We start from the raw sequence: 25,473 nt of genomic DNA, 5'->3' as shown, positions 1-25,473 counted from the left end.
GCGATTTACAAATAAATTGATTGATTGAAAGAGTCACACATTCCAAAAAGACTTCTTGGAGCCCTGCTCTTGCAATATTCTGCTTCCAAACAATGAAATAACTAATTTTGCCTGACCACCCTCCTTGTGCCACATCTTCTCAGATATGAGCACGAGCCTTCTGCTGCAGCCACCTCTACACCAAGCACATAACAGTTTTGACATGTCTTATGTATTGATTACAGAACCCTGCGAGCAGATCACTGCCTGCTCTGATTGGTCACTGTGATGGGCTGCAACAATCACCATGGCAACCTCTGCTGGTTGTTGGCAGGGCTCAAAGAAGCGCAAAAAATGATTTAAAAAGCGTGTTTTTTGTAATTCAGAGTATTGTGACTCATAAAAGCATCAGGGTGCCCTTTGAAGAGACAGATAACTCACTAAAATACACGGCACTCGAATGTAGGACGCGGTGGTAAACACTTCCCAATTGAAAGAACAGGACAGTAGGGAGGGGCAACGCCTTCTCAGGTACTAGCTACCTCATTGAATCAGATGTTTACATCGGGACCGTACTGGTGTCTATTCCACTTCGTGTTGCATGCGCTACACTTTTATGGTTTCGCAAAAGCATCTGCCTTTGCTTTGAAGTCCTTCACAGGAGTATCCTGGCCCATTCCAACCCCAGTTAAATAAGGATCTCACGACGACGTACACCTAATTGCCACGTCAGTAGTATTTTTCTCGCCAATGCTTCTTACTATTGGCCAGCACTGACAATTCCTCGCGTTTCCATATGAAATTCCCAAATGAAGCAGCAGCAGTAACTTTGAAATGGGGATTTACATCCCCGTCAGAGGAACCGGGGGCGCTACTATTACCTATAACTTTAGGAGTCTAATTATAGGGGTGGGGTGACTGGGGCTACATCTGTCTGAAGGAGACCCACAGCCAGCAAACCTCAGTGCAAACAAAAGCCAGAGCATCCCCCTCCCCACTTTCCCCACCCTCTGCCTAGTGGAGACCCCGATCTATACGACCATGGTGGCTCCTCCTCCTCCAGTCCTCTCGGCCTCACCCCTCTGATCTGGGAAGGGCTGTGAGATGTTTTCTTGCAGAGCTCCAGCGGCGGCAAACCTGTCTGCGCTCAGAGGCTGAGGTGCACAGTGAGGACAACATTCCAGACGGACAAGGCGGTAAGTGGCACCAGTGCGCGCGCTGTTCCACGCTCAGCAGTGCACGGGACGTAGAAGGGGAAGTAAACAGTGGCTTTCTGAGGTGTGTTGCTGGGGTGTTATTTTCATGTGACCCCACGGAGTGTTTTGTCCAAATTACAAGCTTCCGTTAGCGCTCTTTTTCCCACAGTCCATGTGCCGTGCAAAGAGTAAAAACGATGGTTTTCGCAGGGCTGTTCTAGGTTCCTGCGCAAATTTGCACCCACGCGCAATCTACAAAGATGTTTTTTAAAGAAAACAAGTTTTAAAAAAAATCTTTTTATGGTATATTATGTTACATGTGATTACAATATGTAACTTAACTTTGCACCATATGGTCTTTTGTCACATTTACTTTCTTCACTCTACGACATGCAATGTTATTTTGTGCTGTGCTATGATGCGCAATGTTATGTTACGTTACATCATGAAATGCTGTGCTAAATTGTATTTCCCTGGAATACGTCATATTGTGTTGTTTATATTTCCTTATGTTATATTTCTTTCTGTTATGTTATATTACGTTGTATGCATTATGTTAATCGATGTTACGTTATGCTCCTTTTTGTTCTGACATGTTATGATAGGTTGCAGTATGTTATGCTATGGGCATTCAATCTCTTTAAATCATGATTCCTTACGTTACATTATGTGTATTGTGCGATGTTATGTTACCCAAAGTGCCTTTTATGCCACTTTATGCTATGAGATGGTGTGTTAAATTGCACTATGATATGTAAATAACATTGCTTTATGTTGCAAATCTTTTTTATTACGTTGTGCTGCATTTCTTTACGTTACTGCACGTGATGGTTTGTTACGGTTTTCTTCATTTTGTCAATATAGGTTGAAGGGATGTGTAGCGCAATAAAGCCTTGAAGGGTTTGTTTGTACAGCGCCGACCTGGGGGGCGTAGGTGCTTGCGCAATCCTGGCAGGTATTCGACAGTGTGAGTTCATGCATTTTATTACCCTTTGTTAAGGGGCTCGGCGGATTGATGAGTGGTCCGAGACAAAGGCTGGAAGACGCTGTTCTAGCTAATAAATATTCCCGATCTCACCAACGGATCGATGTCGGCCTCGAATGTTGGATTGAAAGCGCAGTAAAAACATCCAACAAGACCTGCGATTCTCAAATAGAGCATTGCCTTCAGACTGAAAGTCTATTTCACAATCTGAAAAGCGGCATTGGCTCCACGGGTAATAAGTTTGGTAAACTTTCCTTCCGGGAATACTTGGTTCAAATGCAGATGTATTGAATTCTTACCTCGCTGGGGACCTCGGGACTACGATTCATTATAAAATATATACAATCACCGCTAGGGCGAAGAGCCATCTCAGTTCACCGCTCCCATGGCTACAGGCGACATATTTCTGTCTGTGCTATTTTGGTACCCACGCTGCCCTCCTGTCCGTCTTGGGCTCGTTTCCTATAAGAAAATTAGCTGATTTTTCATAATAAAGTGTTCAATGTTTGTTTGATCATGACGCCAACGTGTACCTCCTCACTTGTTCCAATATATATCTTTTTTTTTTAAACGTGGATTTTTGTGCGCTGAAAATGTAAATGTCTTGCTTAATATGGGGTATGCGAAAAGGAGCTATTGCTCATAAGCAAACCCAGTACACGGTTGAAGAATTAAAAAGATGTAATTTCTTCTAGCCTCCGGGACGTAAGCCTAGACTTTCTGGCTACGAATCTGGGTCCATTGGTGCCCGGACACTTTCTTCTGTTAACATAGTCGAGCTGTAAATGTTTAATTTACATACCCCTAAGGCGCGACATCACACTTCCTACTGTCATGGGATGTTACTTGAAACTGAAGGCTGCCTCTGCATCCGGCCTAATGTCCTGCGCTGATATCCCATCTCCAGTGTCCACCAGCATTACTTGCAAGGGCTGGAGACCCCTCTTTGGAGAGAAGGTGAATACTCCTGGTGTCCATAAGCTGCATCTTTAAAGTTGGAACTGGTCCTACTATATTGCACCGCTCAACCAGTGTATGTTGCTCCATGATATTGGTTTTGGAAGGCAAACTACTTGCTCAGGGCAGCAGCCTTTCCACCCCGGGGGCCTCTGCACCACCATCTAAGAGGTAGAAACAGATTTATCTTCTGCAGTTTTGCTTTTTCTTTCCAGTCCATGTTAACGTCCCTTTTCAGGCTCTTTTTAGTTTTAAAAATGACACTACAAATGTATTCGGAACTCTATATAATTTCGGGAACATCCCATCTTATCATCCAGAAAGTGTTGCCAGAAATATAATATTTCATTCTTAAGAATCTTCCTTATTCAAAAATTCTTATATGTGACCTGTAAGTACAGCATGTAAATTGGGCCTTGACACACACTAGCGGGCTCTCAGAGGTAATTACAAAACGGAGGAGAGGTCAAAAGGGACTAAGACAAATTAAGTGGCTCATTCCTCACCATACGTGAATCACATGTGGGTCAATAGTTATACTGCAACCGGCAGCACCCTCTTATGCTGCACAGACCCTGGTTATAAAAGCCTCCAGAGTTCTGCTTCTCCTCCCAGAGATGGCGTGCAGCTGCACTACTATCCTACAGCTCTCACGCTCAAATCAGAAAGAGGATTCAGTGGATAACGCATCTACTGCAGGGATTTGTTTCTAAAGGTTTGAGTCTGAACAGCATCACCCCTTTCTTTTATTCTCCCTACTCACAGCATGTGCACCAGTGATTTTGGAGCTTCTGGTATCCTTTGTTTATAGTGCTAAGAAACCACACCATGGTACTAGTGGGCAAGCTATCCCAAACAACCTGTATTGTTTGGATTTATTATTCCAATCCAGGCCTGTACCCCTATTTTATGACCCCTTCTCCTTCCTCAATATGTGATGAGATAAGCCATACTTTCTACTTCGACAGTTTCACCTTTCCAGTCACATGTATGAGGAACTAGCATCATTTTCCATGAGTGGGGGCCAGATGCTTGACAGTTTCCACCATCTCGCTCTCCCCAAGATTTAGTCCGTGCTCCCAATCCTGCCTGTAAGGACTGCATCGTGCGCACAACATGCCTGATGCATGGAAGAAAATATGTCCCATCTCTAGATTACAAGCATTTCTACTTGCATTGGTGGTGGATGCATGACTCTAGAGCCAATCTCAAAGCAGAATTTTGATATGGCATTCAGAGGCAGTTTGATATCAGTATCACTTTCACTACATTTTTCTAAAGAGAAGGAAGACAAAAACAACCAGCATTGGAAAGGGCAAAAGATTTCGCCGATGCAAGAGTTGTTGGCTTTGCAATGTCTTTTAGCCAAGTTTTACAGAAGAGTTCAGTGCATACAGCAGAGTGGTGTAGAGTGGCATAGTGTGAAGTAGAGAGTGTGTAGAGGAGTAGAGTCTCGTAGAATGCAGTGGTGTGGGGTTTAATGGTGTAGAGTAGAGTGGAGTAGAGTGGCTTGGACTGACATAGAGTGAAGTGGGATAAAGTGAAGTGGTGCAGGATGGAGGAGAGGAAAGTATAGTTGAGTTGAATAGACTAGAGTATTGTAGAGTGAAATGGCATAGAGTGGCGTAGAATGGATTGGCGTAGAGTGGAGTGGCATAGAGTGGAGAGGCGTCGAGAAGAGTGGTGTAGAGTAGAGCGGAGTGGCATAGAGTGATGTACAGTGGAGTGCAGTGGTGTAGAGTGGAGAGGCAAGGAGATGAGTGGCGTAGCATAGAGGAGAGCAGAGTGAACTGGAGTTGAGTAGAGAGGTAGAGAGTAGAGTAGAGTGACGTAGACTGCAGTGGCAAAGAGTGGAGTGGTATAGAGTAGAGAAGAGTGGTGTATAGTGGGGTGGGGTAGATTGGTGTGTATAGAGTAGAGAAGAGTGGTATATAGTGGGGTGGGGTAGATTGGTGTGGAGTGGCGTAGACTGGAGCGGAGCTGAGGGGAGAAGAATAGAGAGGAGTGGCATGGCGTAGAGTGGTTTGGAGTGCAGTGGAAAGGTACAGAGTGGCTTGGAGTGGCATAGAGTGCATAGAGTGGAGTGGAGTGAAGTAGAGTGGCATGGAGTGACATATAGTAGAGTGGCCTTGTGTGGATAGGAGTGAGGTAAAGTAGTGTAGAGTATCACTTTGTGAAATGGAATGGTGTAAAGTGGAGTGGCACAGAGTGGAGTGGCATAGAGTGGCGTACAGTGGAGTGGAGTGGAATACACTGGAGTGGTATACAGTGGTGTAGAGTGGAGCTGCACAGAGTAGAGTGGACTGCCATAGAGTGTTGTGTATAGTGTGCAGTGCCATAAAGTAGAATGGTGTAGAGAAGAGTGCAGTGGCATAGAGTGTAGCGGTGCAGAGTAGAGTGACATAGAATGTAGTGGCATAGAATGCAGTGGCATAAAATACAGTGGCATAGAGTGCAGTGGCGTAGAGTGCAATAACGTACAGTGCAGAAACGTAGAGAAGAGTGGTGCAGAGTACAGTGCAGAGGCATAAAGTGTTGTGGTATAGGGGTCAGTGGAATTAGGGAGGGTGGTGCAGAGAACAGTAAAGGGCAGTGGCATAGAGTGCAGTGGTGTAGAGTGGTGTGGTGCAGAGTAGAGAAGAGTGGCACACAGTGCAGTGGTTTAGAGTACAGTGACATATGGTGCACTGGCTTAGATTAGAGTGATGCAAAGTAGAGTGGCTTGGAGTGCAGTTTTACAGAGAGCATTGGCATAGAGTAAAGTGGCAAAGAGTAGAGTGGCATAAAGTACATTGTAGAGTAGAGTGGGCATAGAGTGCAGTGGCCATAGAGTGCAGTTGCATAGAGTGCAGTGGCCTAGAGTAGTGCACAGTAGAGAAGAGTGGTGTAGAATGCAGGGGCGGCACCCCACTGGATTGTGGGGAAAGTAAAAATAAAATGATAATAATGCTATGTTATTGTCATTTTATTTTTCCTGGGAGTAAGGGGTGGGACAGGGCTGGGCTGGAAGGAGGGGGCCTGAGGATGGCTGTAGGAGGGATTTTGCAACACAAAGTGCGCATGTCTGTTTGGCCGGCTGTAATGGGTCGGCCAAACAGACATACACACTTTGCATGTTATTTACCTGGCTGTATTGCACAGGCTAGTGGAGAACATGCACAGGCTCTCACTCCTAGTCTGAACGGCAAAGCTGGCCACTCAGACCAATCACGACGCTTCTGTCATGCCAGTGACAGCAGCATTGTGATTGGCTGGGAGGCTGTGTGCAGCCGGGAAGAGGACGAGGATGTATGAAAGACAAATGCGTCTCCCCCGAAGGTAAGCATTTTCTTTAATTTTTACATTTTTGTTCCACCCCCCACCATGTCCTGCCTCGCCCCACCACCCCGCTGAGTGGCAGCTGCAACTGGTAGAATGCAGTAGCATAGAGTGTAGTGGCACAACATAAAGTAGAAGAGCATAGAGGCAGGTCCATAGAGCTGAGCGGTGTAGAGTGCAGTGCCATAGAATGCAGTGGTGCAGAGTAGAGTGGCATTGAGTATAGTGGTGTAGAGTGCAGTTTCGTGGAATGCAGTGGCATAGAGTGTAATGGTGCAGAGTGTTAGTGGTGTAGAGTAGAATGGCATACATTGCAGTGGCATAGACTGCAAAAGAATAGAGTGGGGTGGTGCAGACTAGTTGCCTAGAGTAGAGTGGTACAGAGAACAGTGGGGTAGAGTGCAGTGGCATAGAGTGGAGTGGTGCAGAGTAGAGTACTGTGGGGTGGCAAAGAGGGAAGTGGAATAGAGTAGAGTGGAGCAGAGTATAGTAGAGTGGTGTAGAATGGAGTTGCATAGAGTAGAGTGCCGCAGAGTAGAATAGAGTGGCACAGAGTGCAGTGGCCATAGAATGCAGTTGCACAGAGTGCAGTGGTGCAGCATAAAGTAGAGTTGCATAGAGTGCAGTTGTGTAGAGTGCATTGGTGTAGGATGCAGTGGCATAGAGTGCAGTGGTAAAAAGTAGAGTAGAGTGGCATAGAGTGTAGTGGTGCAGAGTAGAGTCGAGTGACTTAAAGTGCACTGGCATAGAGTGGAGTGATGCAGAGTGCAATGGCATAGAGTGGCACAGAGTAGAGTGGTGTAGAGTGCAGTGGCATAGAGTGGGGTGGTGTAGAGTGGAGTAGCGAAGAGTGCACTGCATAGAGTACAGGATACATATTATAGTGGAGTGGCGTAGAGTATAGTGGTAGTGTAGAGAGGTGCAGAGTGGAGTAGACTGGCCTACAGTAGAGTGAAGCAGAATAGAGTAGAGTGGCATAGAGTGCAGTGGTGTAGTAGAGTGGTGCAGATTAGAGTAGAGTGGCATTGAGTGCAGTTGCTTTGAGTGGAGTGGCATAGAGTGCAGTGGTGTAGAGAGCAGTGATGCTGAGATGAGTAGAGTGGTGTAGAATGCAGTGGCTTAGAGTGGGATAGCATAGAGTGTAGTTGTGTAGAAAGCAGTGGTGCAGAGACAAGTGGAGTGGCACAGAGTACAATAGAGTGGCAAAGTGAAGTGGCACAGAGTAGAGAGGGGCTGAGTAGATTAGAGTGGCGTAGAGTAGAGTAGTAACGAGTAGAGTAGAGTGGCGTAGAGTAAGGTGGCCATAGCATGCACCTGTATCTAGTGCAGTGGCATAGAGTGGTGCAGAGTAGAGTAGAGTAGAGTGGTGTAGAGTGCAGTGGAATAGGGTGGAGTGGTGCATCATAGAGTACAGTGGCATATAGTGCAGTGTCATAGAGTGGAGTAGTGTAGAGGGCAGTGGTGTATAGTGAATTGTTGCAGAGTAGAGTACAGTAGTGTAAAGTGGTGTGGCGTAAAGTGGAATGGCATAGAGTGCAGTGGCGTGGAGCGTAGGGGTGCAGAATGTAGTGGTGCAAAGTTGAATAGAGTGCCATGGAGTGTAGTAGCGTAGAGTCAAGTGGTGCTGAGTACAGTGGCATAGGGTAGACTGGCACAGAGAAAAGTGTCATAGAGTGTAGTGGTGCAGAGAAGAGTAGAGTGTGGTGGCAAAAAGTGAGGTGGCATAGAGTAGAGTAATGCAGAGTATAGTAGGGTGGCATAGAGTGCAGTGGCATAGAGTAGAGTGGTGCAGAATAGAGTACAGTGGCATAGAGTTGAGTGACCACAGAATGCAGTTCCATAGAGTAGAGTGGTGCAGAGTAGAGAAGAGTGGTGTAGAGTGCAGTGGCATAAAGTGTAGTGGCATGGCATAGAGAAGAGTGGTATAGAGTGCAGTGGTGTAGAGTGGAGTAGTGAGGAGTGCAATGGCGAAGAGTTAAGTGGCATAGAATACAATGGTGCAAAGTAGAGTAGAGTGGAATACAGTAGAGTGCTGTAGAATGCAGTGGCATAGACTGTAATGGTGTTGAGTGTAGTGATACAGAGTAGAATGGCTTAGAGTGTAGGGTGGCACACAGTAGACTAGCATACAGTGTAGTGGCATAGAGTGGAGTGGTGCAGAGTAAAGTAGAGAAGTATAGAGTGGAGTGCCATAGAGTAGAGTGGTGCAGAGTAGGGTAGAGTGGTATAGAGTGCTGTGGTGCAGTAGAGTGGTGCAGATTAGAGTATATAGGCATAGAGTGCAGTTGCTTTGAGTAGAATGCAGTGGTGTATAGAGTAGTGGTGCAGAGGCAAGCAGTGTGCAGTGTCATAGAGTGTAGAGCATAGAGTGTAGTGGCATAGAGTGCAGTGAACTAGAGGAATGCAGTCAAAGGCCCACGTAAGAGCTTCAGTTAAAGTTCCAAGAGGTCCTTAATCTCTGAAGAGAAGCCACTCTCATGGTTTATGTCAACGTTTCACAGAGGCGCTTCATTGGTGAGCACTGTATTTTCAACAAAGGAGAACAACACAGCAGAATCAATGTTTACACAGTAAATTATATTTGATAGACAATAAATAATGTTGCATCGTTCTTTATTTGGAAGTCATACAGAATCACAGTCAAACTTTACAATGCAAGGATAGGTGTGTTCAGTGCAACCAAGACAGTTCTATTTGCCATCATAGATGAGCTGCTTTTCTTATACTGTTGGGTGGGGGTTAGTGGGAAAAGAAGCAACATGCAGGGATTGGGCGGGAGGAATAGGAACTACATAGACAGGGATATAAGAAACAGACTGAAAACTCAAGGACTCATATAGAGTGTTTGAACCACCCAAAAAAGTAGCTCCAAAAATGGGAGCCATGGAAGTACACACAAACTTTGTCCCTTCTTCAGGGGTAAGACACACGCAAGAAGAGGACATAACTAGGCATGCCAAAAAAAGAAGAATGAAGAAAAAGAGTGCAATGCTGAAGCCAACAAATGGTAAGCTATCGGTGGGCTGTAAGCCCTACTGTAAGTAAACTAAGGCCCAGATTTAAAAGGGCCTAGCGCCACTCCAATGACACATTTGCTTTATTTTTTTACGCTAATGTGGTGTTAGATGGCCAAAAATGTCATATTTACAAAGTGGCGCAAAGCATGCATTGCACCACTTTGTAAGCCATTGGTCTACATTATGCCTGCAAAGGCAAAGGGGGTGTTCCCCCATTGGAGGAGCCGAAAAAATGGCACATAAAATCTTAGAGATTTCTTTGCGCCATTTTTTACACACTTTTAACGCCTGCTCAGAACAGGCGTTAAAAGGAGGCTCCCATTGTTTACAATGGGCGTCTGGCTGCTTTGCAAGATTAGCGTCAGAATGTTTCATGCTAATCCTGCAAAGTGGCGAACTAGAGTAAATAATTCTGACACTAGTTCCCTAACTACCCTCATGGTGCACCATATATTAAATACGGTGCACACAAGGTGACGTTAGGGAGGCCCTAAGGAGAGCAAGAAAAATGGCGATGCATAAGGTGCAGCGCCACCTTTCATAAATATGCCCCTAAATGTCTTGCAGAGACAGTGCATGCGCTGTCTAGGCGAAAATTAAATGGGACTGATCAGAATAGAAAACATTGAGGAAAATGTGACAAGAGCAAGGGTAAAGCTGGTTATAGTTCACAAACAGAGCAAACGGTATTTTCACCATATTTGTTGCCAAGGTAACCAGGAGCCAGGCAAAAATGTTTTGTTGATAACCTGTGTTGAATAAGGATTTTGTACTGTAGTCAAAAGTGAGTAAAATCATTTAGTACCATGTTTGCTTATAAGCAGAGGTCTTTCCTCAAATACAGTCTTATCTTTAGTAGCTTCGCATTAGTTAAGTTGATCGAAATCGGTTCGTTGCACTTCTCATTTTATTTACAGCAAACTAGTGTAAAAAGTGTTTGCTTTGCTTCCAAACTTTGGGGCATATTTATACTCCGTTTGCGCCGAATTTGCGTCATTTTTTTCGACGCAAATTCGACGCAAAACTAACTCCATATTTATACTTTGGCGTTAGACGCGTCTAGCGCCAAAGTTCATGGAGTTAGCGTCATTTTTTTGCGTGAACACCTTCCTTGCGTTAATGATATGCAAGGTAGGCGTTCCCGTCTAAAAAAATGACTCCGATGCTATTGCGTCGTATTTATACTCCCGGGCAAAAATGACGCCCGGGAGTGGGCGGGACTAAAAAACCCGCATTTGCGCCGGATTTTAGCGCCTGGGTCAGGGCAGGCGTTAAGGGACCTGTGGGCTCAGAATGAGCCCAGAGGTGCCCTCCCAAGCCCCCAGGGACACCCCCTGCCACCCTTGCCCACCCCAGGAGGACACCCAAGGATGGAGGGACCCACCCCAGGGAATAAAAGGTAAGTTGTGGTAAGTATTTTTTTTTCTTTTTTTTTTGGCATAGGGGGGCCTGATTTGTGCCCCCCTACATGCCACTATGCCCAATGACCATGCCCAGGGGACAGAAGTCCCCTGGGCATGGCCATTGGGCAAGGGGGCATGACTCCTGTCTTTGCTAAGACAGGAGTCATGTTAATGGGGGTTGGGCGCCAAAAAGAAATGGCGCAAATCGGGTTAAGACGTTTTTTTTGCCTCAGCCTGACTTGCCCCATTTTAGGACGCCCAAACGCCATTTATCCCTACGCCGGCGCTGCCTGGTGTACGTGTTTTTTTTTCACGCACACCAGGCAGCGCCGGTCGGCTAACGCCGGCTAACGCCATTCAATAAATACGGCGCCCGCATGCCGCTTCAGAATGGCGTTAGCCGGCGCTAATTTTTTTGGCGCAAAACTGCGTTAGCGCAGTTTTGCGTCAAAAAGTATAAATATGGCCCTTTATGTATTATGGTAGTAGGAGTGAAATATGCTTCCTCCGCTTCTTTTATAGCAACAAATTTACTCCATTTTCGGCGCTTGAAAAATCGTAACGCCAGAGTTGTCCAGTGTCAGTTCATGAGGACTGGATCCAAGACAGATTTTTAGGATACGCACACAAACCACATACTATGAAGTGGTTTCCATTCCGGATAATTTTATGTAAATATGCCTAATGTTAATATTCTGAAATTGTGGCAAGGCTCAGCCCTTTCTTCACCATTAGACAATCCTGCTCCACATCAGAGAATGTGCTGTTTCGATGTTTAACAATTCAAAACTATTCACTTTTTATTTAAGATTTAGCATATTCGCAGAGTGTGAACCTAGTTACGCTTAAAACGGAGGAGTGGCAAAAAAGAAGCTCAGTGTGGTAGCGAATTTTGCCAGTGACCACAAATGTCGCTCACCGGCTTTACCATTTGCCATAGTGGCACCACGTACATCCCATTTGCTACTGCCAGGAGTCCCAGGGCAGGACATGCAGCAGCATGAAATGAGAAGTGACTGCTGAGCAGCTGCAACCATGTTGTCTCACTGCAAGTGCAGACTAGGGCAGTCCAGTACGGCAAAATGACGGCACAATTAATTGCAGTATGAAGCTTCATCAGTCCTGGATGGGACATCTGGCAGCAGAGAAGAGGGCCAGGTGAAACCAAACTCCACCTTGGGTGACGTTAGAAAACTTGACTTAGCTTCATGAAGGGGGAAATCCCTTCATTTTAAGGGCAAAAGCTTATACTTCACCTATCCACGCTATCTCAACTGCACCCTTTAATGTTCAGCAGGCAAAGCTGCTGTACATTTCAGAGGACTGAAACTCTTACTGGTTGGAATCAGACAGGCTGGTGGTTAGAAGAATAACTATGTGAGACCTGATGAAGCCCGTGCTCAGCTTGATTCCTCCTAGTCCACTCTGCTTCATGTCTACAGTTGGTTCCTAAGGGCAGTGTGCAGAGCGGGTTGGCTGCTCACAGCAGTTTACTGCCTGTCACGGTCAAAGGCCAAGGCCTGTGCCAAACTGTTTCTGTGCACATGCAAATTCTATGCGTTGCATGGGTCATCTGTCCATGGCACTATGGCTGAAGAGCATGGCTGAATAGCAGGATCTATGAATAACCTATACAGGAGAAAATATTTTTTATGCAGGTTAGCCACAGGGCCTGACTGAAGGCCAGAGAATGTGGACAACCCACTGTAGTCTATGTGCAGCACCCCCAGCCTCCCCCAGGTGTTCATGGCCAAAGGTCATGCACAGTGGGCTTTGGCAACCAACGTGGGGTTGGTTGCAGGGCTTAGCTGTAGACAAAATGGAATACTTCTTACCTCATAAAATTACTACGAGCAATGACAGATTGTCAACCAACATGAAGTGCTGTCAAAGCGTTGTCACACATGTTCAAGCTATCAATTTAACTCATGAATTTCATGATTTGTTAGTTTTTAATACAAAGCCATTGCTGATATTATAGTCAACCTTAAGTCCATTTCAATTTTAGTTCTTTTAAGACACTTTATTGTTTTTGCTTTTGTCTGTTGGCATATGTATGATATTGAGTTTTTGTAGACATATGATGATGCTCAATAATAGTGCATTTGAAGGTGAGTGTGTGGATTTTTGATGTTAACAGTGGGGATTATGATGGTTGGTGTCCTATCACATGATGTAAGTTTTGTGGACTTATGGTAGTAATTGTGTGAGTATCTGATGGTCGTTATGTTGGTGTACAATTAGTTGTGTTTATGTATGATGTGGCTTATTTCGGCATATGATAGAGTATTGTGTATGATGTTTGTGTGGACATACGTCAGTGTGTGCGTTAGTGTAGGAGGGTGGACATGTTGGCCTATTATGTTGATGGTGTGAACATATCATGGTTTATGTGTTAACATATAATATTGGCTGTATTTATTTACAGTGTTGAATGTGTTGAGGGATAATAGTCAATGTGTTTGAATATAACAGTGTATATGTTAGCACAAGATGGTGGCGATGTTTGCGTATCATGTTGGTTGTGTAGATGTACAATGCTGTGTGTATTGGTGTAGGATGGTGGATGTGTTCCTAATTATGTTGTTTGTATATGCTGGTGGGTGTGATGGCATAGGATGGTAGTTCTGTGGGTATGTGATAGTGAGTTTATGAACTTATAATGTTGCTTGTCTTGGGGTGTGTGGACGCATAAATGCTAGTGTGATGTAAAGCATATCAGTTGTGGGTATAATGGCCTATGATGTTGGTTGTGTTGATATATGAGTTTGGATGAATGGATGCTGGCTGTATTGACGTATGATAGTGTATACGTGGATGCACAATGGTGGCTGTTTGTCATATAATATTAGTTGTGTGGATTTAGGATACTGAGTGTGCCACCACCTTCCTGCATTCCTTCTGCGTGTCCCCTGTCCAATCCTTGAAGCCCCTGTATTAGCACCTTCCACATCATGTAGCACTTCAATGTGCCAATACATCCTTTACATCATTTCAGTCTGCTCTCATCTATTTGTAGTACCTTTGCAACCCCACTGCAGTCCGTGTGTTCTGCCCTGTCAATCCCCTGATGCCTCTTAGTGACCTTCCTTGCCTCTGAAACCACTCTGTGTGACTCCCATACCCTCTGATTCCTTCCATATGCCATCCTGTCTCACCCCTGCAGTCCTTTTGATTGCCTTCTGCTTCCTTGGCATCCCATCTTAATGCCACCTGCCCTCTTGCACTCTCTCTGTTTGCCCTAGCCCCAGTTCAGTTCCTGTGCTTTGCCTTGCCACTTGCTATGGCTAAGCCTGTGACCTTTTGCTGCCCATTGCCAAAGCCAGTTGCACAATGTGAGTTATGAACAGGACCTGGCAAGTAGTCAAACACTTCATCCAATCTGCCAAGAGTGCACAAACCCTGTGCCTAAACCGTTGTGTGCACCCAATCCACTACAGGTGGGCAACTACAGCTGAACATGGACATCAACATGTGCAACAAGGCCTGGCCCTCATCCAACCTTATGTGTATGGGCAACTTTACTGTCCAAAACTAGGACGTCAGGGTAGGGCTTGGCCTATGTTCAGGTCCTAAGTCCAGCATGCCAAGGAATTACATCACCCGCATTTGGGTGCAGGCCTGGCAGTGGCCAACCGCCAGTGCATATAAGGGTTGCCCAAAAGAGCCTGGCCTTTGACTAGTTCTATTTTTTAAAATATGTTTTCCTTTATATGCAAATTCCTCACAAACCAGGCACAAACTTCACCCTGAAGCCTGCCTCACCTAAAATGGTGCCTGGGACACTCATACCAAAACTGGTACAGCGGTTTCTGGCCACCAATTTAGGCATTGTAGATTCATTAATCCTATCTTTTGCTGGATTATTCGCCCATTTTTATTTATACTTCATTGTTTCAAGAGCTTCATGAAGTTTGCAAAGTTTAAAAACGACTCCACAAAACACGTAGAAGCAAAATCGCCCACCTTTTCAAACCTAGTTAAAAGAGCTATATTGGGGCAGAAACATATTTATAGGTGTGGAGGCACATTGCATCCCTGCCTCCTTCACCCCACCACCCACCCCTGCTTACAAAGTTCCTTTCATCACAGCGGTTAGATTAGTTCTAAAGAAAATCTGTATGGCTCTAAGGTAAGGGCAATCTGCGCAATATATATTGACGCTTTTTTTGCGTATTTCGGTTTGAGTTTTTTTATGAACTGATTGTTTAAATGTGTGAAAATAAGGAGAAAGTATACTCCCATATCTCATTCACTGTTATCATGAAAGGGCTCAAGTTGTTTAAATGTGTGAAAATACAGAGAAAGTATACCGCCACATCTCATTCACTGTTATCATGGAAGGGCTAAAAAATTGACTTATTTTTCAGGGTCGCCACGCCATTGGAGGAAAACTGATCTCCAAGATCCAATAAACCGACACCTGGTCACTTGGAAAGGTAATCAACTCTTTTTGACTGGTCTGTCGTAAATCCTTTTGATTAGTTACCCAGTCCCTCCCACGGCCATGGTTTGCCTCTGGTGGCTCATGGAAGTGGGCGATGTGTCATCCGAGCCATGCATTAATGTGCATTTTGCTGGAAACGTATGATTGTAAGTACGAGAGAGCAAAGGGGGGAAAATATGAGTGAGCGAGCTACTTATACATAGAGAACAATTGAAGTTTTTTTTGTCGAGGTATAATACTGTATAGTATAGTATAGTATAGTATAGTATAGTATAGTATATCATAGAATAGTATAGTATAGTAAGTACACAATAAAAGGAATTATGTATCCGTTCAGAATTCCAAATACCAACATACTATTGCAAGTCCTGAGGAGTTCTGTAAGAAAAACACGTCCACAAAACACAGAGGTGAGAATAGGGGGTATTAATTTCCTTAAATTATTTGGGTGTTTCATCACATTTCCACTAACCCTCTTTTAAAACCTTAGAATAGTACTTGTTTTTATAAAGGTTATCTATAAGTGCATTTATATCAAATGCAGCCTACGATGAGTAGTGATAGTACAATTAGATTGAAATTTGAGAAAGAGATTACATTTTTATGCAGATATTTAAGGCCAGCTCCACCTGGATATTATTTAGATATTTGCAAATTGAGTGGTACTGTGATCACATGGATTCACAGGGCCTTTATGAGATAAAGAAACGCGGAGGTGACTTACAATTTCCTTTCCATTTACAATTGTGGGTATTTTATCTCATATAATAATGGGGTGCTTGCATCCCACAGAGCTCTTTCTTAAGTTGTGGTAAGCTCAATTTGAGTGGCTGAAAAAATAGGACTGGATTCATAACTCGTGCCTCAGATGTGATAACTCCTACTTAAGTGTGAAGTTTGGAAGTCACCTGACCCCTGTCTCCAGGAATTATTTCTGTATAGATTTCAGGTTTTGCAAGGAGCAAACATCTCACAAATAACAAAAAAAAAGAGTCAAATTCGTACATTTGAAGCTCTTCACAGAAGTGAGGAACAATCCTGCTGTCATTCATGACCGCGAGAGGCAACAGGTGCATTGCCACAGATCGGTAGCCCGCTCCATCCCCTGCTAGGAGCGCCCAACTTTTCTCACCAGCACCAGTTGCCTAGTCAAGGCTGAGAGGTAAGCCTATCATGGTTGCCTGCTGCTGTATGCTGATGGATGGGACGCCATGAGCAGTAAGTCGTCACCGCTGGCAGGCGAAGGTAGGTGACTACTTTAAGCTATGCCTGCCTTAAAGGCACATTCTGACATCAGAACACTCCCCTAATAAAAATAAATGTATTCTGTTTATATGGTGATGACAAATCCACTTTTTACATGAAACTAAATGAAAGTTCTTTAAGGGTCCCGTACAAGATCTCACGTTTTAGTATCATAACATAGGCATAGTAATGGCATGGAATAGTGAAGAACTGACAGTGAAGGCACTTTTTGGGGCAAATGTTAGTTTTGGAAAGTTTGAGAGTACTAAATGTATGTCTGCATGTCTATGAGCTTGGCTCACAAAGATTTTGCTATGACTTCCTCTTGTTACTTACGATCAGCTTTTACCTGAATTCCAAGTGTAACCATAAGTATACTAGAATTATTCCTTGCTTGCCTTCCTACTTTGCCCTTAAGTATTAGGAGTAATCCCGGAGTAAGGCAGGAGTAAATTAAACATGTTTAAAGAGAAATCTTCGAGTCTTGCCCTACCCAGCATAGAAGGAATAAAGTGTATTTACACAAGATATTGTGTCAGTACGTGATCTCAGTGTGCTACTATAGGACATGAGTGGCACCCACACTCTACGTGTGCCGTTAAACAGTGGAAGCTATAAGAATTAGTTAAATAGCGTCTCCTCATTCTATATAGCTTTCAAGGAGAAACTCAAAAGGATGAAGTTGAGCGTAAAAAAGGAGGGGGCACAGAGTCAGCCTGTGCTTTGTTAGGAAGCAGAGTCAAGAGGACAGAAAGGAATAACGTAACAAAGAAGGAGAGACGAGTGTGAAAGTGTGGAGAATTGTGGTGAGCGGAGAAAGGAATGGCGAGCTTGAATGGACCAAAAGGATTCCTTTAGCCGGTGGGAGGGGGGGGAATCGAAAGTATTATCTAAACCTGAGAAGTCATGAAGCCAAGAGAGAGGGGAACGTCACAGAGATGGGGGTGAAAAGAAGGGGACTGGCAGCTGAAAAGCGATTAAAAATGCCATGCGTGTTTTGAAGAGGGTGAAAGAGGCAGAAGTATAGGAGCAAGGTCGCCGGCCCCAAACAGACTACGTCCATCCCTGACCACAGAAGAACTAATAGAGGTAATAAAGGCTGAGGGAAAAAGGAAAACTTGACTTGCAATTTCTGTAAGATATGCTAAATCCACAGAAGAAACTACCAGAGATTTTCCATCCACCATACGGGGATGGAACATCCAGTGCTTAATTTGTGATTATTGTTTCCGGTGCTGAGCACCCGCACTTATTTTTGAGGGCCGTGGCTTATTCTTCTGCCTCAAGCATTTACTGACACATGGGAAAGGCGGAGGAAGAGAAAAAATAAAAAGCGTCACAGTGGGAGAAAGCAGAAAGCTGCAAGAGTGAGCTGAAGGTGCAGGAAGTGTCTTTATATGGATTTAAGAGGTCCGAGACGGCTTCAGGATTAGCTGCCTCAGAATTCCGTGCTCGCACATTTAATTTCAACAGCCCAGTGTTTAAGAGGAGGGCTTTGGGAACCGGCACCTTTTTATTTACAAATTAAGCACTGGGAACATCACTGGTAGGATGTCTCAGTAAGTTGAACATTTGCTGCTGAAACATGCATTGATCTGCAGTGCACACATTTGAATCTTGAGATAGCCAACTTATCATTCCAACATCCCAAGGTCAGTAAATCGAGTGCCTTTTAATTAGGTAATAGCTATAGCACTTTGAAACTGTAGAAGTGTTTTAAAAATCAAAAGCATTTATATGGGAGATAATTAAGCGGGAAAAAAAATGTACATTCTAAAAGAAATGAAAGGAGTTTCCTTTTTCCATCTATTTGTGCTACAATTATTACTCTCTGGGGCTGCATTACAGATATTGCACACTGTCCCACTATGCGTTGCAGCAACACAGCACCAACGTTGTTCTGCGCCAAGTCTCATGTCCCCTAACAGTCTTTTCTTTTTTTCTGTGGCCTAACATGTTGGGAAAAGTAAAACTACAAATACTAGAATGCACACAATGCGTCTGAAAGCCACGACTTGATGCACATATCACAGTGGACCCGAGGCAAATGCTTGCCCCAAACGAGGCTTCTCTCAAAAATCTTTAGACTAAACCACACTTCTACAGGAAATACCACCTCCCCTTAACATACCCAGGTGAGGTCACCATAGCATTGTGGAGGACTGTCAGAGCTAAGCACACCTGTGTGCATGCTATGCTATTGCCCATTTAAGTAGCAGACTTTCACTCAGGGGCATCCCCTCATAAGAACGGAGGAGTGTTGCCCCGCTGAAACAAATGCCCCCAGAACTGAAAAATAAAATGATAATAAACTTTCTTTATCCCCTTCGCTGCCAGGCCTTTTCCCCCTCCTGTGCCGAGCCTTTTTCTGGCTATTTGGGGCAGTTCGCGCTTAGGCCCTCATAACTTTTTGTTCACATAAGCTACCCACGCCAAATTTGTGTCCTTTTTTTCCAACATCCTAGGGATTCTAGCGGTACCCAGACTTTGTGGGTCCCCAGAACGAGGCCAAGAAATTAGACAAAATACAGTGAAAATTTCGTTTTTTTTTTAAAAATTGGAAAAGGGGGCTGCAGAAGAAGGATTGTGTTTTTTTCCTTGAAAATGGCATCAACAAAGGGTTTGTGGTGCTAAAATCACCAACTTCCCAGCTTTCAGAAACAGGCAGACTTGAATCAGAAAACCCAATTTTTCAACCCAATTTTGGCATTTTACTGCGACATACCCCATTTTTATGATTTGTTGTGCTTTCAGCCTCCTTCCAGTCAGTGACAGAAATGGGCGTGAAACCAATGCTGGATCCCAGAAACCGAAACATTTCTGAAAAGTAGACATAATTCTGAATTCAGCAAGGGGTAATTTGTGTAGATCCTACAAGGGTTTCCTAAAGAACATAACAACCGAAAAAAAAGAAATTTGAAATTGAGGTGAAAAAAAATTCAATTTTTCTCTAAATTTTACTCTGTAACTTTTTCCCTGCAATGTCAGGTTTTTGAAAGCAGTATACCGTTACGTCTGTTGGACTCTTCTGGTTGCGGGGATATATAGGACTTGTAGGTTCATCAATAACTCTAGGTACCCAGAGCCAATAAATGAGCTGCACCCTACAGTGGGTTTTCATTCTATACCCGGTATACAGTAATTCATTTGCTGAAATATAAAGAGTAAAAAATAGCTATCAAGAAAACCTTTGTATTTCCAAAATGGGCACAAGATAAGGTGTTGAGGAGCAGTGGTTATTTGCACATCTCTGAATTCTGGGGTGCCCATACTAGCATGTGAATTACAGGGCATTTCTCAAATAGACGTCTTTTTTACACACTCTCTTATATTTGGAAGGAAAAAATGTAGAGAAAGACAAGGGGCAATAACCCTTGTTTTGCTATTCTATTTTACCCCAAGTCTCCCGATAAAAATGGTACCTCACTTGTGTGGGTAGGCTTAGCGCCCGCGATAGGAAATGCCCCAAAACACAACGTGGACACATCCCATTTTTTGGCAGAAAACAGAGGTGTTTTTTGCAAAGTGCCTACCTGTAGATTTTGGCCTCTAGCTCAGCCGGCACCAAGGGAAACCTACCAAACCTGTGCATTTTGAAAACTAGAGACCTAGGGGAATCCAAGATGGGGTGACTTGTGGGGCTCTGACCAGATTCTGTTACCCAGAATCCTTTGCAAACCTCAAAATTTGGCTAAAAAAAAAATTTTCCTCACATTTCGGTGACAGAACGTTCTGGAATCTGAGAGGACCCACAAATTTCCTTCCACCCAGCGTTCCCCCAAGTCTCCCAATAAAAATGATACCTCTCTTGTGTGGGTGGGCCAGGTGCCTGCAACAGAATAAGGCCAAAAACTTGTAGAGATAGAGGGGATAGTACAGCTAGTTGATAAGGACATATTCTTCTTTTATACATCTTTAGGCTGACTCTGGTTTGGGGACCCACACAAGTGAGGTGTCATTTTACTTGGGAGACTGAGGGGAACGCTGGGGAGTAGGAATTTTGTGCTGGAGCGGTGATCGTACAAACGAAAGTCAGGAAAATAGGCTTTTTTAAACAAATTGTGAGGTTTGCAGAGGAGTCTGGGTAAGAAAATGTTGGGGGATCCACGCAATCCACACCTCCCTGGACTCCTTGGGGTGTCTAGTTTTAAAAAATGTCTGGGTTTGGTAGGTTTCCCTAGATGAAGGCCACACCCAGGACCAAAAACATAGGTGCCCCCTTCCCCCCAAACACAGGAAGTTTTGTAATATATCATTTTGATGTGTCCACATACGTCTGTGATGTGCCAAACACTAAAATTGTGAAAAGAAACGCACTTAGGTTATGTCAAAAAGACCCCTCACCCACCAACCAAGTTGGTGGCATGCTTCATCATCGGGGTCCCACCCGAGGGACCTAGCGTGTCACAGGTGTGCTGCGACGCCTGATGACAGCGGAGCAGGTTTTGTCATTTTTACCACACATACTGGTTGGATTTGGCACGAGGGTGAGTGATGGTTCAGTGGATCAAATTTTATTAACAAGAGATTTCACAAAAATGAAATGCACTGTTAATAACTGAAAGGCCAAAAAACTGAACCAATGACTCACAGCTCGTGAGCTGTAAAGCCACGGCAAGGCACCAACCGCTTTACAGTCCATTCACACACTTTTCATACATGACACGCACAAGACCATTCACGCCGCCAGCCATGGGCCCAGCACATTACAACACTCGCATCGAAGACAGCGCCACTCAAGGGCCCATCACTTACATACGCCCACATGCCTGATACAACAATCACACCAGCTGATGGGAGTGTGTGGACTGGTGTTTGGCTGGCAGTGTGTTTCAGTAGCCAACAGCAAGTCAATATGTACACTATGTACACCCTCAGCCAAGCCCCACTCCACACACAATGGCATCACTTTTTTTTTTTAAACAAAGAAATCCCTAACTAATTAGAAATAATTACAAAACTACAAACACAAAAGCTCTAACTAAGTACATGACAGAAATGCTAACCATGAAACTGAACACATAAAAATACAAAACAGACATCAGTTTACACTCATGGTTGTTCCCAGTAATTCTTCTGGGTGTGGTAATTCTTAAAACAACCACCACACACAGCCCAGGCTTTGAAGGACAATCTGGGCAGTACATTCGAGTCTCCCTCCGGATACCTCTTCGAAAACATACTCTACATTTCTTAGCTGGAAAGTCTTTTTTGGGTGTGGGAGGAATGTGCTCAGCAAAGTGGCGATCTTTCTATCTAGCCACATCCTCCATCACTGCTTCTCTAGGAACTCTGGCCTGTTCCTCCACAATAAGGCTCTCTATCACTGAGTCCTGAAATTTCACAAATGTCATCTTTGACTCTGGAGACCTATCCTTAAACACAATAAAAGCATTAAAAGTTGCTAAGTGGAAGAGGTGAATTGCTAACTTCTTATACCAAACGTAAGACTTACGAATAGAAGTATAAGGTTCCAACCTCTGATCAACTCTATCTATACCTCCCATGTGCTTATTATAATCTAAAATGCACACAGGTTTGCGCACTTCAGCAACCTGGCCCCAAACAGTCACAGGGGAAGTACTCTCATCATGGATGGTACTTAGCATGTAGACATCCCTCCTGTCTGAAAACTTCAAAGCTAGGAGCTCATCATTCCACAAGGCACTGCACTGTCCCCTCTCAAGTTTTTTACAGACAAGCTCCCTTGGATAGCCTTTCCGGTTACAATGAATTGTGCCAAAAGCAACAGTGTCCACTCTAAACAATTCCTTGAACAACTGCACTCCAGTGTAAAAGTTATCTACATACAAATGGTGACCTTTGTTGAACAGTCATCTACCAAGTTCCCACACAATTTTCTCAGTAACTCCAAAAGTGGGAGGACAATCAGGGGGGTCAATACTGGAATCCCTACCAGTGTAGAAACAGAAATTATACACATATCCTGTAGCATTCCGACAGCATATACAATTTAATTCCACATCGTGCCCTCTTGCTAGGAATGTACTGCCTAAAAACCAAACAACCCTTGAAGAAGACCAAAGACTCGTCCACAGCTATTTCTTTGCCTGGAACATAGACCTCTGAAAACCGATCTACAAAATGATCAAGGACAGGCCTAATCTTAAAAAGACGGTCAGAATCAGGGTGATCTTGTGGCAAGGCTAATGCATTGTCAATAAAATGCAGCATCCTAAGAAGAAGCAAATACCGATTACGACTCATTGTTGCAGGAAATATAGCTGTTGCCATCAAGGGACTAGTAGACCAATAAGAAGCCAGCGACGGCACCCAAACACGTAAACATTTTCTACAACAACAAAAGAAAAATCCCTGGTGTCTAGTGGATTCTGACCCACTTGGGGGCAGATCGGCCTAAAAATAATAGGCCGATCGGCCCCCAAGGGGGGCGGAAATGGCCACAATAAACATGCCCCCAAAAGGGAGCGACCCTTGCCCAAGGGGCCGCTCCCCAACAGTAAAAATGTAAAACCTGAACAAAAAAAAAAAAATCCCTGGCGTTTAGTGGCTTCTGCCCCCCTTGGGGCAGATCGGCCTAAAGATATTAGGCCGATCTGCCCCCAAGGGGGGCAGAAATGGCCATTCAAACATGCCCCCAAAAGGGAGCGACCCTTGTTCAAGGGGCTGCTCCCCAACGTGTAAATATTTCACAACATAAAAAAAAAAAAATCCCTGGCGTCTAGTGGGCATTCCTGCTACCCGATCACAATGCGATCGGGCAGCAGGAATGCTCAAAGAGACACTGGGGGAAAAGAAAGCCTTTCCTTTCCCCCGGTGCCTCTTTGGCCCAAACCCCCCACCCGCCAGAGGAGAAACTCACCTGTTTCTCTCTTCGCCGCACTGGAAGCAAATGGCTTCTAGTGCGACCGGCAGTAGGTAATGATGTCAGCGCACGATCGCGCGCTGATGTCATTACAGGGGGTGGAGGGGCAGGGGGGTGGAAGGTCTTCCCCTTCCATCTCCGCCTTGGGGGGGTGGGGGGAAACCCCACGGAAGGAGCACTAGCGCTCCCTCCGGGCTCCATGCCGAGGACCATTACGTCCGCGGCACAGAAGGAGTTATTACCATTTCATTTTTCAGCACCCCGTCCAGCACCGTGTCCAGCACCGAGACGGGGCAGGTCAATTGCTGCCGAGTGGCAGCAGGGAGCGGTGCACTTGTTTAAAGTGGGCATGTCCCTTTAGCCAGCTGTCCTGGGATGGCCAGCCTGACATGCGCACTTTAAACTTCTCTAAGAGAAGCACAGGCCTCCATCGCTCATGTGAGCGCTGAGCGAGGCAGCTCCCACCAATCCTGATGATTCTTTCATGCAGGTTACCAACATAAAAGCAGCCCCAGGATTGGCTAGTGCAGTTTTTCTGGGTCCGACCTGCATTGGAGTCAGGGGAGATGAAGAGACAACAAGAGGAGGTTGTCCTGAGGTAAGAGCCATTTTTGTTATTATTGTTGTACCCCTCTCCTGCCCCCCCATTGTAAATACAAGCCAGCCGCCACTGCTGTCATGTGCGGTGAGACTGGGGCCTAGCAGCCCTGGATGCCAAACTTATGTTGGCCAGTATAAATCATATACAGACATTTACCCAAGTTTAAAGACAAACTAACTGGCATCTAAATACTTGATGTAGCGCATTGCCTTTTGCAGCTAGGATCTAAACATTATTCCTGACAGTTATTAAGACTTGAGCATTAAGGGGGTCATTACAACCCTGGCGGATGGTGTTAAAGCGGCGGTAAGACCGCCAACAGGCTGGCGGTCTTTTTTTTGGAATTATGACCATGGCGGTCACCGCCATGGTCATCCGCCGCTTCTCCGTTCTGCCCGCTGGGCTGGAGACCTGGGTCTCCAGCCTGGCGGGCGTGACAATACCGCCGCCGGTATTTTGACCCGGCTTACCGCCGTGGATTTCCAGCTGTAGGAACCGCCATGAAATCCATGGCGGTAAGCACTATCAGTGCCAGGGAATACCTTCCCAGGCACTGATAGGGGTCTCTCCCACACCCACCCCCACCCCGACTCCCTCCCCTACACCCCCCACCACCCTTGCCACCCCCCTAAGGTGGTAAGACCCCCCTCCCCACCCGACCCCCGACATTACCTTACACATACACACCCGACAGGCACGCAGGCACCACCAACACACATACACGCACACACACTGACACACATGCCAACATCCACACACACAGTCAGACACGCACACCCACATTCAAACATACACACGCACATCCACACAGACATACCTACAGACATACACGCACTCATTCCCAAAACACGCACCACCCCCGCAAGCATACACGCACTCACACAACCCCTCTACATACACCCACGTACACCCCCATGCACCCACACAACACATAACACCCCACCACACCCCTCCCCTGACGGACGATCGACTTACCTGTTCCGTCGATCCTCCGGGAGGGGACGGGAGCCATGGGGGCAGCTCCGCCGACACCACACCGCCAACAGAACACCGCTGCACAGAATTACAGGCCGTGATTTGCTGGGCGGTGTTCTGTTGGCGTGGTGGTGGAGCAACCTCCACTTCCCCGCCACCCGTCACTATGGCTGTTGGCGGCTCTCCGTCGGAAAAACGACGTAGAGCTCCCAACAGTCATAATACGCCGAGCGGAAAACCGCCACCACTGGCGGTCTTCAGCACGGCGGTCCCTCGGCGGTCTTGTGAAAAGACCGCCGAGGTTGTAATGACCCCCTAAATGTGCATGACTGTAGAAGTTCTAAAGTACTGAGATATCGGAGCCCTTCTTTCTTTCTTTCTTTCTTTCTTTCTTTCTTTCTTTCTTTCTTTCTTTCTTTCTTTCATTCTCCTTCCACCCTTCCTTCCTCTCTTCCTGTTTCATTCCTTCCTTTCTTCTTTCCACCAATCCTTCTTTCCGTAAT

At 45.2% G+C, this 25,473-nt stretch overlaps 1 protein-coding gene across 1 annotated transcript in view; it reads left to right on the top strand.

Moving 5' to 3' along the window:
• The first annotated feature begins 406 nt into the window (after positions 1 to 406).
• The window catches only part of LOC138300996 (glutamate receptor U1-like), a 229,767-nt gene continuing 204,700 nt past the window's right edge, over positions 407 to 25,473 (top strand). Inside the window, exons 1-2 of the mRNA XM_069240982.1 lie at positions 407 to 1,175; positions 15,226 to 15,294. The gene's annotated coding sequence lies outside the window, so the exon portion shown is untranslated. The remainder of the gene's footprint in view (positions 1,176 to 15,225; positions 15,295 to 25,473) is intronic.

The sequence above is a fragment of the Pleurodeles waltl genome, chromosome 6 (genome assembly GCF_031143425.1).
Source record: "Pleurodeles waltl isolate 20211129_DDA chromosome 6, aPleWal1.hap1.20221129, whole genome shotgun sequence".
Classification (NCBI taxonomy): domain Eukaryota; kingdom Metazoa; phylum Chordata; class Amphibia; order Caudata; family Salamandridae; genus Pleurodeles; species Pleurodeles waltl.
The sequence above is the reverse complement of the archived record's forward strand: the minus strand, read 5'-3'. Positions and strand labels throughout refer to the sequence as shown.